Source organism: Anastrepha ludens, chromosome 3 (genome assembly GCF_028408465.1).
Source record: "Anastrepha ludens isolate Willacy chromosome 3, idAnaLude1.1, whole genome shotgun sequence".
NCBI classification, from domain to species: Eukaryota; Metazoa; Arthropoda; class Insecta; order Diptera; family Tephritidae; genus Anastrepha; species Anastrepha ludens.
In genome coordinates, this window is record NC_071499.1 from 86,604,105 (window position 1) to 86,616,742 (window position 12,638).

Here is a 12,638-nt window from a genome sequence, read left to right on the forward strand (position 1 = left end):
TGATTTATTTTACGGCCGAATAAAAACTAATATATGTACATATAACTCATTGAATATTAATCAATTTAAGATTAAATAAAAGTTTATTTCATTTAATTACTGATCTACTGATTTCTATTAAATTTTTTACCCACTCGATAATCCGGAAAATTCGATATTTCGGACAACCTCTGGTATTTAATTGTCCGAATTATCGAGATTATACTGTATCACCATTTTTGGCCTTTACATGAGAAAAGAAACTAAAAAGTTCGACCCAAATTATGGGACATCAGAATTCGTTTTAGAGATATGGTTCCTTCGGCAAAATTTCTTATTTTGATCCCTAGAATATGGTTTTCACAGAGCAATGGGCGATTTTTTTGCCTCCCCACAAATCGACCCGGCCTAATATATACAATATATATATTTATTTATTTATTTAAGTAAAACTTAGTCAACATAACCAAGTATTCTTACATACGTATACAGATATTTTAACAAATAATATAATTATACTCTTAATCCGTATGAAAAAAATATAACAAAGTAGTAGAGTGCTTAGAAGAAGCAAAGTCATTGCCAAGAGAATTAAAAATAATATTGTATTCGATCAGATTTCTTCTCTTGCATACAGAGTTCTTATAAAACCAATACTGAAAAATCTAAATTACCTCTATATGAGCTATTAAGATAGATTTGCTCCAGAAGGCAGGGGTAATCTGCAACACCTTGAATAATATCAAACACGAAAGATAAAGACAGGCATCGAGAAGAGTATGAAGGTACGAGTTCATGAAAACGAAGGGAACGTAGAGCAACCCAATGAACAGTTTTTGGATACGTTCAATTCGAGTTATGTGGCGGGCATGATAAGGTCTTCAGATGAGGGGTGCATATTAAATTTTAGAACGAACAAATGATGTGTACTTTGCGTCAAAAATGACTCTTAAGTCAAATATTTCACTAAGACAATAGTTAGATATCAAATGAGAGGTCTTCAAAGGAGAAAAACGCTTGGCGAAAGAAATGTAGTGGCATATTGGAATATTTAAAAATAACTTTAATCAAGCTAACTTTGCAGTATTTGTGAATCGGATGGGGTTTTTTTTAAAAAGGAATTGATTTTAAAATCGTCAGCCTAAAGTAAAAACTTGCCAAGAACAATTTTTTATGTCTTCGATAAACAAGGCAAATAGCAAGGGACCCAAAATGCTACCTTGTGGGGCTGCAGATGGTACAGAAAAGGAATATGACTTGTCAATAACAACCACACATTTACGATTCAAAAGGTAAGACTCCAACCAACAGAAAATATGAAATGGAGACCAAGGCATGCTAATTTCCAACATATACAACATTTCCGTATATACAACTTTGACCAGAAAACCTTTCTGATAAGCTGATATGCAATCTTCTGAGAAAGCAGCCAAATTTGAAACAGTCGATCTAGCAGGTATGAAGCTAGGCTGGTTGGGAGAAATTAAGCTTTTGACTACAAAAACATATCTTATCTTTTACATAGCAGCCCAACAACTTAGAGATAGTCGAAAGGTTTGAAGAAGCCTTTAATTGCGCACATCACTCTTTTCCCCATTTTTAAAAATTGGTGTAATAAAAGCCAATTTCCACTGGTAAATTACCTGTAGATAATGATTTGTTTAATATCAACTGAAGAGGATAAAAAAGCGAACCCAGTTTTTAAGCAGAACAGCCGAAAGACCATCGACATCTGTTGGTGAAGAGTTCTTTAGTTAAGCAATACTTTTGGCAACATCATCCGAAGATAACAAGACGGAACCAAAGTCAAACAGACATATTTGTCTGGTACTGAAGCTAAAAGTCACTAATAGGCGAAAGAATAAATTTAGATTTGAAAAAATCGAGCAAGCGGTTGGTCCCTTCATTAGCAGAATTCACACTTTTATAATTGAAACAAACGGCAGATGGGATGCTAGAGCACTTTTTTTTAGATCTTATGAAACTTCGAAAAGCTTTTGGAATTGTTTTAGTTAATAGGTCTATTTATAAGTTCGTGCGGTTTTACAACAGATGGCGTAACTTGATTATTATTCCATCGATCCACATTTCCAAACATTCATTGGAGAGCTACTGTCGTAAGGCACAAACGTCAGTATAAGTTTTTTATTTGAAGCGTAAACAACAATATTTTTACCACACTTGAAAATGTCGAATTTCGTGCCAAATAATGTGTTTTTGCGGGGAATTCTTCTTCATTATTTTAATATGAAGAAAAAAGCAGCCGAAAGTCATCGTATCTTGGTGGAAGTTTATGGTGAGCATGCTCTATCTGAGCGAACGTGCCAGAAGTGGTTTGCACGCTTTAAAAGTGGTGATTTTGGCTTGGAAGACGAAGAACGCGAGGGTGCGCCGCCAAAGTTCATGGATACCGAATTGGAGGAATTGCTCGATCAAGATCCGGCTCAAACGCAAGAAGAGGTTGCAAAAACTTTGGGAGTTGATCAATCAACCATTTCCAAACGTTTAAAAGCCATGGGAATGATCCGAAAGGTAGGCCATTGGGTGCCGTATGAATTGAAGCCAAGAGACGTTGAACGCCGTTTTATGGCATGCGAACAACTGCTTCAACGGCACAAAAGAAAGGGTTTTTTGCATCGAATTGTGACTGGCGATGAAAAGTGGGTCCATTACGACAATCCAAAACGTCGGACAACGTATGGATACCCTGGCCATGCTTCAACATCGACGTCGGCGCAGAATATTCATGGCCTGAAGGTTATGCTGTGTATCTGGTGGGACCAGCTGGGTGTTGTGTATTATGAGCTACTGAAACCGAATGAAACGATTACGGGGGATGTCTACCGACGACAATTGATGCGTTTGAGCCGAGCACTGCGAGAAAAACGGCCGCAATACGCCGATAGACACGACAAAGTTATTTTGCAACATGACAATGCTCGGCCACATGTTGCACAAGTGGTCAAAACATACTTAGAAACGCTCAAATGGGATGTCCTACCCCACCCGCTGTATAGTCCAGACCTTGCGCCATCCGATTACTATCTCTTCCGATCGATGCAACATGGCCTGGCTGACCAGCACTTCCGTAATTACGATGAAGTCAAAAAATGGATCGATTCGTGGATTGCGGCAAAACCGACCGAATTTTTCACAAAGGGAATCCGTGAATTGCCAGAAAGATGGGAAAAAGTAGTAGTAAGCGATGGACAATATTTTGAATATTAAATTTGTAACCATTTTACGTCAATAAAGTTTCAAATTTCGAAAAAAAACCGCACGAACTTATTCATAGTCCTATTATTATGTAAAAAATTAACTAGGCAGTTATATAATATTTCTTAGAATATTCCTTAAACTTCAAAAAATGAATAGATTCTTGGGTTTTGTACGAAAGAATTTGTGCCTTAGGTTTTTTATTTTGTCTCTTTATATTGTCTCTTTATATTCAAAGGAATATTAGCGAGAGAATGTCAGCAACTTTTTATTTAATCTTACTAAAGCAGCTTGAGACATCTAAGCCAGGAAACAACAGGTACCAATCAACAGTAGGTAAGGAATTATTAACTTTATCAAAATTACACAATATTCGATACATTTTTAATACCAGATTATTAGTATACAGCATTGGAATACATTCATTGATACTTCAGAGCACTGTCTTGGTATCAGTATTCCTTTTCTCTTCATTTAACACATTTCTCTTGAGTTTCTCAACTTCTAAATTTCTGCTTTATGCTAATGATGTTAAAATTTACCCTGAGGTTAGTTGTTTCAAAAGAGCATCGTTCTTTAAACTTCTCACTCCCACTTTCACCCACACGTCGTATCACGTTGCTAACTCTACGCTTTAGTCTGTTAGCGAACTCAAGGCTTTAGGGGTATATTTTGACCCTAAGTTCACCTTTGCTATGTTAATGAATTATACCATAACCAACACGCTTCCCACACTTGCATTTGTAGGATGAAACTCATCTAATTCCTCAGACCAATACATGCTTTTAACGCTGGTTTCCGGCTTTATTCGGTGTAAATAGAATATGCAGCTTTTATTTGGAAACAATACTTATTTGGGAAAGAATTTAGAAAATTTTCTTCCGTTTCGCTTCATATGTCACCCTATTCCGCCATACGAGTCCAGCTGTCGCGCCCTGTCTTGGTCATATCTTTTAAATCTGACTTGGCCACTGGCATAATTGGCTGACTTTCTCTGCTTGAGTGGTTGCAGTTCAATATTCCGAGTAGGAACCTTTGCCGGTTTAACGTATATATATCAACGACTGGTAGTGCTAGTGCCCCCATCAATAGATCGGAGTTTAACTTTTTCGTAAATTTTTTAGACCTAGACATAAAAAATAATAATAAAAAATATGGCTCGTACACTTTTTTTCCTCCTTCTATTTGTGGTATGCGTGTTGACATTATTCCACAAAGAAGGCATAGCATTCATGGCAGAAGTACTCTCGGAGTTTTGCCATTTCCTGCCGAGAGGCGACCGCTTTTAAAAACAACTTTTTCTATTATTTGATGTTCAGACATATCGCACTCCAAATCTTTATAATCTATAAGTATAAAAAATAATCTCATCTCAATTATAGGTAATCATATTAATTTGCTTTGTATGCATCTATTTAATTTCAAATGCCTTTACTATATTTTATCATAGGCATAATTAAATAAATCAAATAGATATTTGTAGATGAAAATTACTTGATTGTTTTTGAAAAGATTGTCCGAGAATATTAATAGACTTTTAAGAATCCCAAGCATTCATTAAAATTAGCAAAGGAGTGGTTTGAGAGAGGAAAAGTGAATGTTTTAGAATGGCCGTCGCAGTCTCCTGACCTTAACCCAATTAGGTATCTTTAAGCAGAACTGAAAAAGATAATTGGGTCTTTCAAAGTCACAAATAGCGAAGAAATGTGGAACCATAAATAGATAAATGTGCAAATTCAGTAAATTCAATGCATTGAAGATGTGAAGAAGTCCTAAAAAAAGCAGCAGGTGCTACGAAATACTAAATTAATTTCCCATGTTTAAGCATTTTTTTAAAACACTGATTTTTTGTGGCAAAAACTTTTTGTTTCTATCAGGAAACGTTTCTTAAACTGGATGAAAATTTATTGTGTTGTAGAATATTTGGAAAAGAGGATTTTTATTTTCTTAATTTGCATTAATTGTTTGAACTTGTAAGGCACAAAATATCCGGAGTTTTCAGAAATAAAGACTAAAATTTTCAAAAATGACTTGAATATATTTGTTAAATTATATTTCCAACAATGTATGTATATCGGGGTTATCATTTCTGCACTAAAGGGTTAGGCTAGATTAGTCAGGTTGCTTGTTTAAGACAGGACACTCGGTGGCCCTAAGGCCCATTGTGTTGCCTGCATTTGATTTTTGATTGATTTGAAACCCCTAACTAAGTTCCTTAAACTCATTAGATCTTTCTAAGAAGGTAACTAGCCTCTCCGGTGGCGCGACATTTTGCAAATTTCCCTCCTTTCACAGAGGAGGTGTTGTACCAACTTAATTTCTTCCTCATCTTCACAGTTCCTGCAGAAGTCATTGTGAGGTATACCCATTCTACTAGCTATGGTACCAATAGCGGAGTGACTCGTTCTAACAGCTGTGAAGATGCTGGTAGTTGAGCTGTTGAATCGAAGTAATTATTTCCTCTCAATTTATGCATTTTTCATTGAAATGAAAAGGACGGTACACTAAAATAGGGATTTAATATTTTAGTTAAGCGTATTTATATTGTGATGATGATAATAACTTTTTATAGTTTTAAATATAAATGCTCCTTCATTATTTCATGTGTAAAATTTTCAACATTTTTTAATGAATTGTATTATGAATTGGCCACATATTGAATATTTTTTGTTTGGTATATACCAATGCCTGTAGGTATATAGTCATAAAATATTATATTAAAAATATTTCGCAACCATATTTTCAAATATCTCGGCATTAAAGCTGTGCAAAAGCCATTCATTTGATGCCCATTTGTGAAATTTAATTTAATTTTTAGTTAATTTAAAGAATAGCAGTAGGCTTTTATAAAGCAGTAGATAGCTTTTAATATTAAAGTAGAGTGAATTCCAAAATTATGCACATTGAATAGTCAAATAATCGAATTTAAAAGAACTTCCTACCCAACGTAGCTTTGAGCTGCCTGTTTATTTCACTACATACATACATACTCGTAGGTGTGAATATCGACTGTGTAAAATTTATACAATTGCCAATATTTACCTATGGTCTCCAAAATATAGGTTTCTATAAAGAAATGCACACACATATCTCTTTACACACATACATTCATATATGCCATTATAAATTTGGTTGCTTGGTGCTGTGTAAATTTTTTTCCTTTAGACATATAGACATATACACATACTTGTATGCGCTTTTTATAGTTTTATTTATTTATTACGTATATTACCTCGAGGAGGTATTTTCATTTTCTTATTTACTTACAAACTTACATTTTTTATCTATTTTTATTTGCATATTTCTGTCTATCTTCTTAATTAAATGAAATAAATATTTATTCTGGTGGAAGAAATGCCAAAATGTTATTTAACACGGCGAACAAATTTATGAAATGGAAATTAGTTGAAATTTATTGATATTGAACACATCTTTATTGAATCTCTATAAATTATTTTTAGTGGCAATAAATTTTTACACGAAGCCTCAATAATATTCAGAATAAAGAAATACAAACTAAAATAACCAAATTATAACACAGTAGCCAAAGCGAAATATTGAAGTGGTCTCACGAAATGACCACCATTCAAAGTGTCTACTTGGACTGGGAGTCAATACTTGCTTAAGTGCATTAAGGTCGTTGATATTACGACAGCCGGAAATGCAAACTTCATTCATCGCGTGCTTGGTTTCGCGCGCCAGCCTTGATTTGGTTATAAGATTTGCAAGAGCCCAAAAGCAGCTTGAATATCTGAAAAAACGGGGATAGTCTCATCTAGAAAGCGCCGTGACTTATAACGCTTCAAAAGGCGACAGTCTGTCTTCATTAATAGCAAATGCTACTGCTTAGAAAACAGTCACAAAACCATGCCGATGAAAGAAGAATCAGAAGGATCAGACAACTTTCAGCCTCAACTCCATGAACAAAGCGTGATTAATTTAGAGGCATCGGATTTTAAATTGAAAGAGAACAACAAAAATTCAAATTGATTGGGCAATCTTTATTATTTTTGTGTAGAACCATTCATTACGTATATTTTTCAAAGATAATCCCTTTCAAATGTTTGCCCCAACTGCGCCGTAATTCAGTCATCCATAAACAACAATTTTGAATGAGTCGCTTTACATCCCCCAACAAATTAAAGCCCAAAGGTGTGATATCGCACGATCTTGGTGGCCGAAACGACGACGCAGTGCATCCATTGTTTCACAGGCTGTATGGCAAGTAGCGCCGTTTTTTTTTTGCAACCGAATGTTGTGAAGATCACGAGGTTCAATTTCCGGCATCAAAAAGTCGTGTATCATGACGCGATAGCGTTTGCCATTCACTGCTACATTAGCGCTAGCCTCGTCTTTGAAGATATATGGGCCGATGATTCCTCGAGCCCATAGGCCGCCCCAATGGGTTGTTTTCATAAGCCTCAACGCTAAACAAAATTCGGGTAACAAAATGCGAATCTTCGGCAAGTTTTTCAAGAGTTCAACGACTGAAGTTGTGACGCTTTGGAAGCTCGGCCGGCTTGAAATCTTGGACTAGCTGTATTTCATACACCTTCAAACCAAGATCTTTTCGTAAAATCGCCCAAGTCGTTCCATAAGAAGGGACAAGTTGTTGAGATCGGCGCCGAATCGATTCTTCCGAGTTGTATGAAGTCCAATCGGTCGTTGATGTAAAACTATTCTCAATGTTGCCGATGGTTTGTCGAATAGTGCGTTCGATAGGATGGTTATGTCCACCATAAGATGGCCCGAGCGCGCGTTGTACACTTTTCACAGATCGCCGATTTTCATAATACAATTGTACGATTTGTAAACGTTGTTGAAGCGTAAGTCGTTCCATGATGAAATGTCAGTGAAAAAAATTATGTATTTAGTTTGACAGTAGTCACGCGTGATCTGTCAAAAAACTGCTATTGGAAAAAGTACCTCCAATTTGATTTAGGCGCGCTGTAGCTAATATGTCATCCACTTCTCATTTTGTGCCTTTATCAGCCCAAGCTTTCCACCAAGAATTCCAAAAAAAAAAGATTACTCGCTGTGTACATAACCTTGGCCCAATCACGATTCAAATTTTCATTTGCCCATATTAAACGGTTTTGAATATGCGCTTCAGTTAGAAAAGGTTTTTGAAATGTGCTCCAATTTCTGATGTCAGGTTCCTTCAATCTCCGTCAGATTGTGCAAATGAAAATGTTTATGCTTTTCGATGAAAGCTTCAGCTTGGCCTAAGGCTTGGAGTAGGATTTTTTACTAACAAAATTTTTAATGGCTTTATCATCGCTTTTTGAGGTTGTTTTAATCAAACCTCTGCCAAGCATATCAACGACACTGCGATCAGCCTTAAATTTATGGTTGCACTTTCTTACAAAGTGAATTTATTTTTTAAGTACCTATGAAATGAGACGTTCAGCTATTACTCCATAGATGTAGCTAGGAGTATTTTTAAACCTTCCCAAATGTCGTGTTTTTTTCGTCTGTCATCTGTCAGCAATATTTAGTTCATTGTTTGTTACGTTTCATACAACAATGCATTTTTGTCGCTCTAAAAAATGTCGGATTTCGTGCCTTCAAACTACGATTTGCGGACATTGTTAAGAACCGAAAAACCACTTGTGAATTGCTGCTCTCCCGGTTCAAAAGGAAGTCTTTTTTGCATTGAATCGTGACGGGTGATGAAAAATGGGCGTATTTCTCCAATACCAACCATAAGCCAAAAACAACGGCCAAACCAAATCGTTTCGACCGCAAGGCAATGCTGTGTGTTTTTAGGGATCAGGTGAAACAGTTGACGGTGCATGAACTGCGCTATACACCGAAAACACCCGGAATATGCCGATCGGCTCACAAAATAATTTTTCTTCATGACAATGCACCGCCACATCGAACAAGAGCGAAGAATTGGTGGAGACGTACGATTGGGAACCGCTGGTACATGCGGCTTACTCTCAAGACTTGGGGCCTTCCGATTATAATTTGTTTGCATCGATGGGCCACGCACTTTCCAAGCAGCGCTTCAATTCTCACGAAAAGGCCAAAAAATGATTCGATGATTGGTTTGAGGCCAAAGATGGCCAATTTTTTTGGCGCGGCATCCACAAATTGCCTGAGAGATGGGAAAAATGTGTCGCTACCGATGGCTATTACTTTGAATATTAAATCGGTAACCATTTTTTGTTAATAAACATTTGAAATTGAAAAAAAAAGCGGCCTCTATTGTAGACATATTCGAACCTTTGTGATGGCTTAGCAGAAACACAGCTTCCAAAGGGTTTTTTATATATTATATATTTATGTATGTATAGCAGTCATTGTCTTAAGAGGTAATATTTTGAATGAAATGAAGGAATCACTGTACTGCGCAATTTATTTATTTCAAAGTTTACTGCTTTGCTGATACCGATTTCAAACGAACTAATATATAGGGTTTTTCAGTAAGAGCGCTTCAACTTTTGAACTTTTTTGAATAAAACACAAACGGTTTGACTTTTTTAACTATTTTTTTTTATTATCGAGTTTGAACATATACATTTGAGTATGAAATTCGATTTCTTTTGGATGACCACCGCGGGCACGTTTTACGAAGTCCAATCGTTGAACCCAATTTTCGACCACTCTTTTACATAAATCGGCCGAAATTCCAGCAATTTCGCGTTCAATATTGACTCTGAGCTCACAAATCGTCGCCGGCTTGTTACTGTAGACCAATGACTTCACATAACCCGAAAACGGGACGGCTTGTTAAATGGGCCGTAAAATGGTCGTAATGCTCTTAAAGTAGCAGCAACAGAACGATTATTTTCATACAAAATTTGCACGATTTGCGATGGTTGCTCAAGTGTGTAGCGTTCCATGATGAAATGTATACTAATGAAGTATACAAATGACAAGCGAAAAATAAAAAATATTGCGTCGTTCGCCCTCCCTATCGGAAAAAAGTTGAAGCGCACCTATTGAATAACCCTATACAAGGTGGCGTAAAAATAATCACTCTATCGGAAGATTTATAATTAATATTTGCAAATGACGTCATACGTCAATCATATTGACACTTATGAACTAAACGAACAAGCAATAGAGCGCGTAAAGGTCAACTTAAAGATTTCCATCACTCAAAATCATTTTTTCTTTTTTTAGTAAAAAAGTTATGCAAAAACTAAATTGGATGGTTCATTTTGTGCCACCTTCTGTATGGGAAGAAATCGTAGGAGTAGGGATTAGTTATTGAAATTGGATGATTAATTTTGCGCCACCTTGTACAATGTATATATGTATATTAGGGCAGTTCGATTTAAAAATCGCTCATTGCTCTGTGAAAATCGTATTCTAGGGATCAAAATAGGAGTAGCAAATTCGGTGTCGGATTTGTTGTGGGAGAGAGACTTCGTCGCCAAGTACTGTCGTTCACTCCGGTGGACGAGCGTCTCGCAACAATCCGCATCAAAGCCCGTTTTTTTAACATATCGCTAATTTGCGCCCACGCCCCGACGGAAGAGAAGGACGATGCGACCAAAGATTCTTTCTATGAGCGCCTGGAACGTTCCTATGAGCGCTGCCCCCGCCACGACATAAAAATCGTGCTTGGCGACTTCAACGCCAGGGTGGGCAAGGAGGGAATTTTTGGTCCCACAGTCGGAAAATTCAGCCTACACAACGAAACATCCGGTAACGGACAGAGGCTGATCGACTTCGCCGGGGCCCGAAACATGGTAGTCTGCAGCACCAGATTCCAGCATAAAAAGATACACCAAGCTACCTGGCTGTCCCCTGATCGAAAAACGCGAAACCAGATCGATCATGTTGTGATAGATGGAAGACACGCTTCTAGTGTATTAGATGTACGTACGATCCGAGGACCCAACATTGACTCGGATCACTACCTTGTTGCAGCCAAACTGCGCACGCGCCTCTGTGCAGCAAAAAACGTGCATCTACCTACGCAAAGAATGTTCGACCTCGAAAAGCTGCAATCACAACAGACAGCCAGAAGATTCGCCACTCGACTCTCACTCCTGCTCTCAGAGAGTACTGCCCAACAAACCGGCATCCACGAACAATGGAGCAACATTTCTCGTTCTCTACGTACCGCCGCCGAAGAAGAAATCGGATTCCGGCGAGCCCGAAAAAACAATTGGTACGACGAGGAATGTCATGCTGCCGCAGAAAGAAAGGATGCCGCCTATAGAGCCACGCTGCGATCGGGCGCAACGCGAGCCATGTGGGATCGCTACAGAGAGCTGAAAAAGGAAGAGAGACGTATTATCCGACAGAAGAAACGAGAGGCCGAAATACGTGAGTGCGAAGAGCTTGAGATGCTGGCCAACAGGAACAACGCCCGAAAATTCTACCAGAAAGTTCGGCGGCTTACAGAAGGTTTTAAGACCGGGGCGTTTTCCTGTAAGAACAAAGACGGCGAACTGGTGACCGACGTACAGAGCAATCTTAAATTATGGAGGGAACACTTCTCGAACCTATTAAACAGTGACAGCTGCGCATGTCACCGAGAAAGTGAAGATCCCGATACCCCAATCGTTGACGACGGAATTGTCGTTCCGCTACCCGATCATGACGAGGTGAGAATAGCGATAACGCGGCTAAAGAACAACAAAGCCGCGGGCGCCGACGGACTGCCGGCTGAGCTATTCAAACATGGCGGCGAGGAGCTGGTAAGGTGCATGCATCAGCTCCTATGCAAAATATGGTCGGATGAAAGCATGCCTGCCGACTGGAATTTAAGTGTGCTCTGCCCAATCCATAAAAAGGGCGATCCTGCAATTTGTGCCAATTACCGCGGGATTAGTCTTCTAAATATCGCCTATAAGGTTCTAGCGAGCGTATTGTGTGAAAGGCTGAAGCCCACCGTCAACCAACTGATTGGACCTTATCAGTGTGGCTTCAGACCTGGAAAGTCTACCATCGACCAAATATTCTCAATACGCCAAATCTTGGAAAAGACCCATGAAAGGAGAATCGACACACACCATCTTTTCGTCGACTTCAAAGCTGCATTCGACAGTACGGAAAGGAGTTACCTGTATGCCGCGATGTCTGAATTTGGTATCCCCGCAAAACTAATACGGCTATGTAAGATGGCGTTGCTCAACACCAGCAGCGCCGTCAGAATTGGGAAGGACCTCTCCGAGCCGTTTGATACCAAACGAGGTTTCAGACAGGGTGACTCCCTGTCGTGTGACTTCTTTAACCTGATGTTGGAGAGCATCGTGCGAGCCGCAGAACTTAATCGCTCAGGCACAATTTTTTATAAGAGCGTACAATTGCTGGCGTATGCCGATGATATTGACATCATCGGCCTTAACAACCGCGCTGTTAGTTCTGCCTTCTCCAAACTGGATAAAGAGGCAAAGCGAATGGGTCTGATGGTGAACGAGGACAAAACGAAGTACCTCCTGTCTTCAAACAAACAGTCGGCACACTCGCGTATCGGC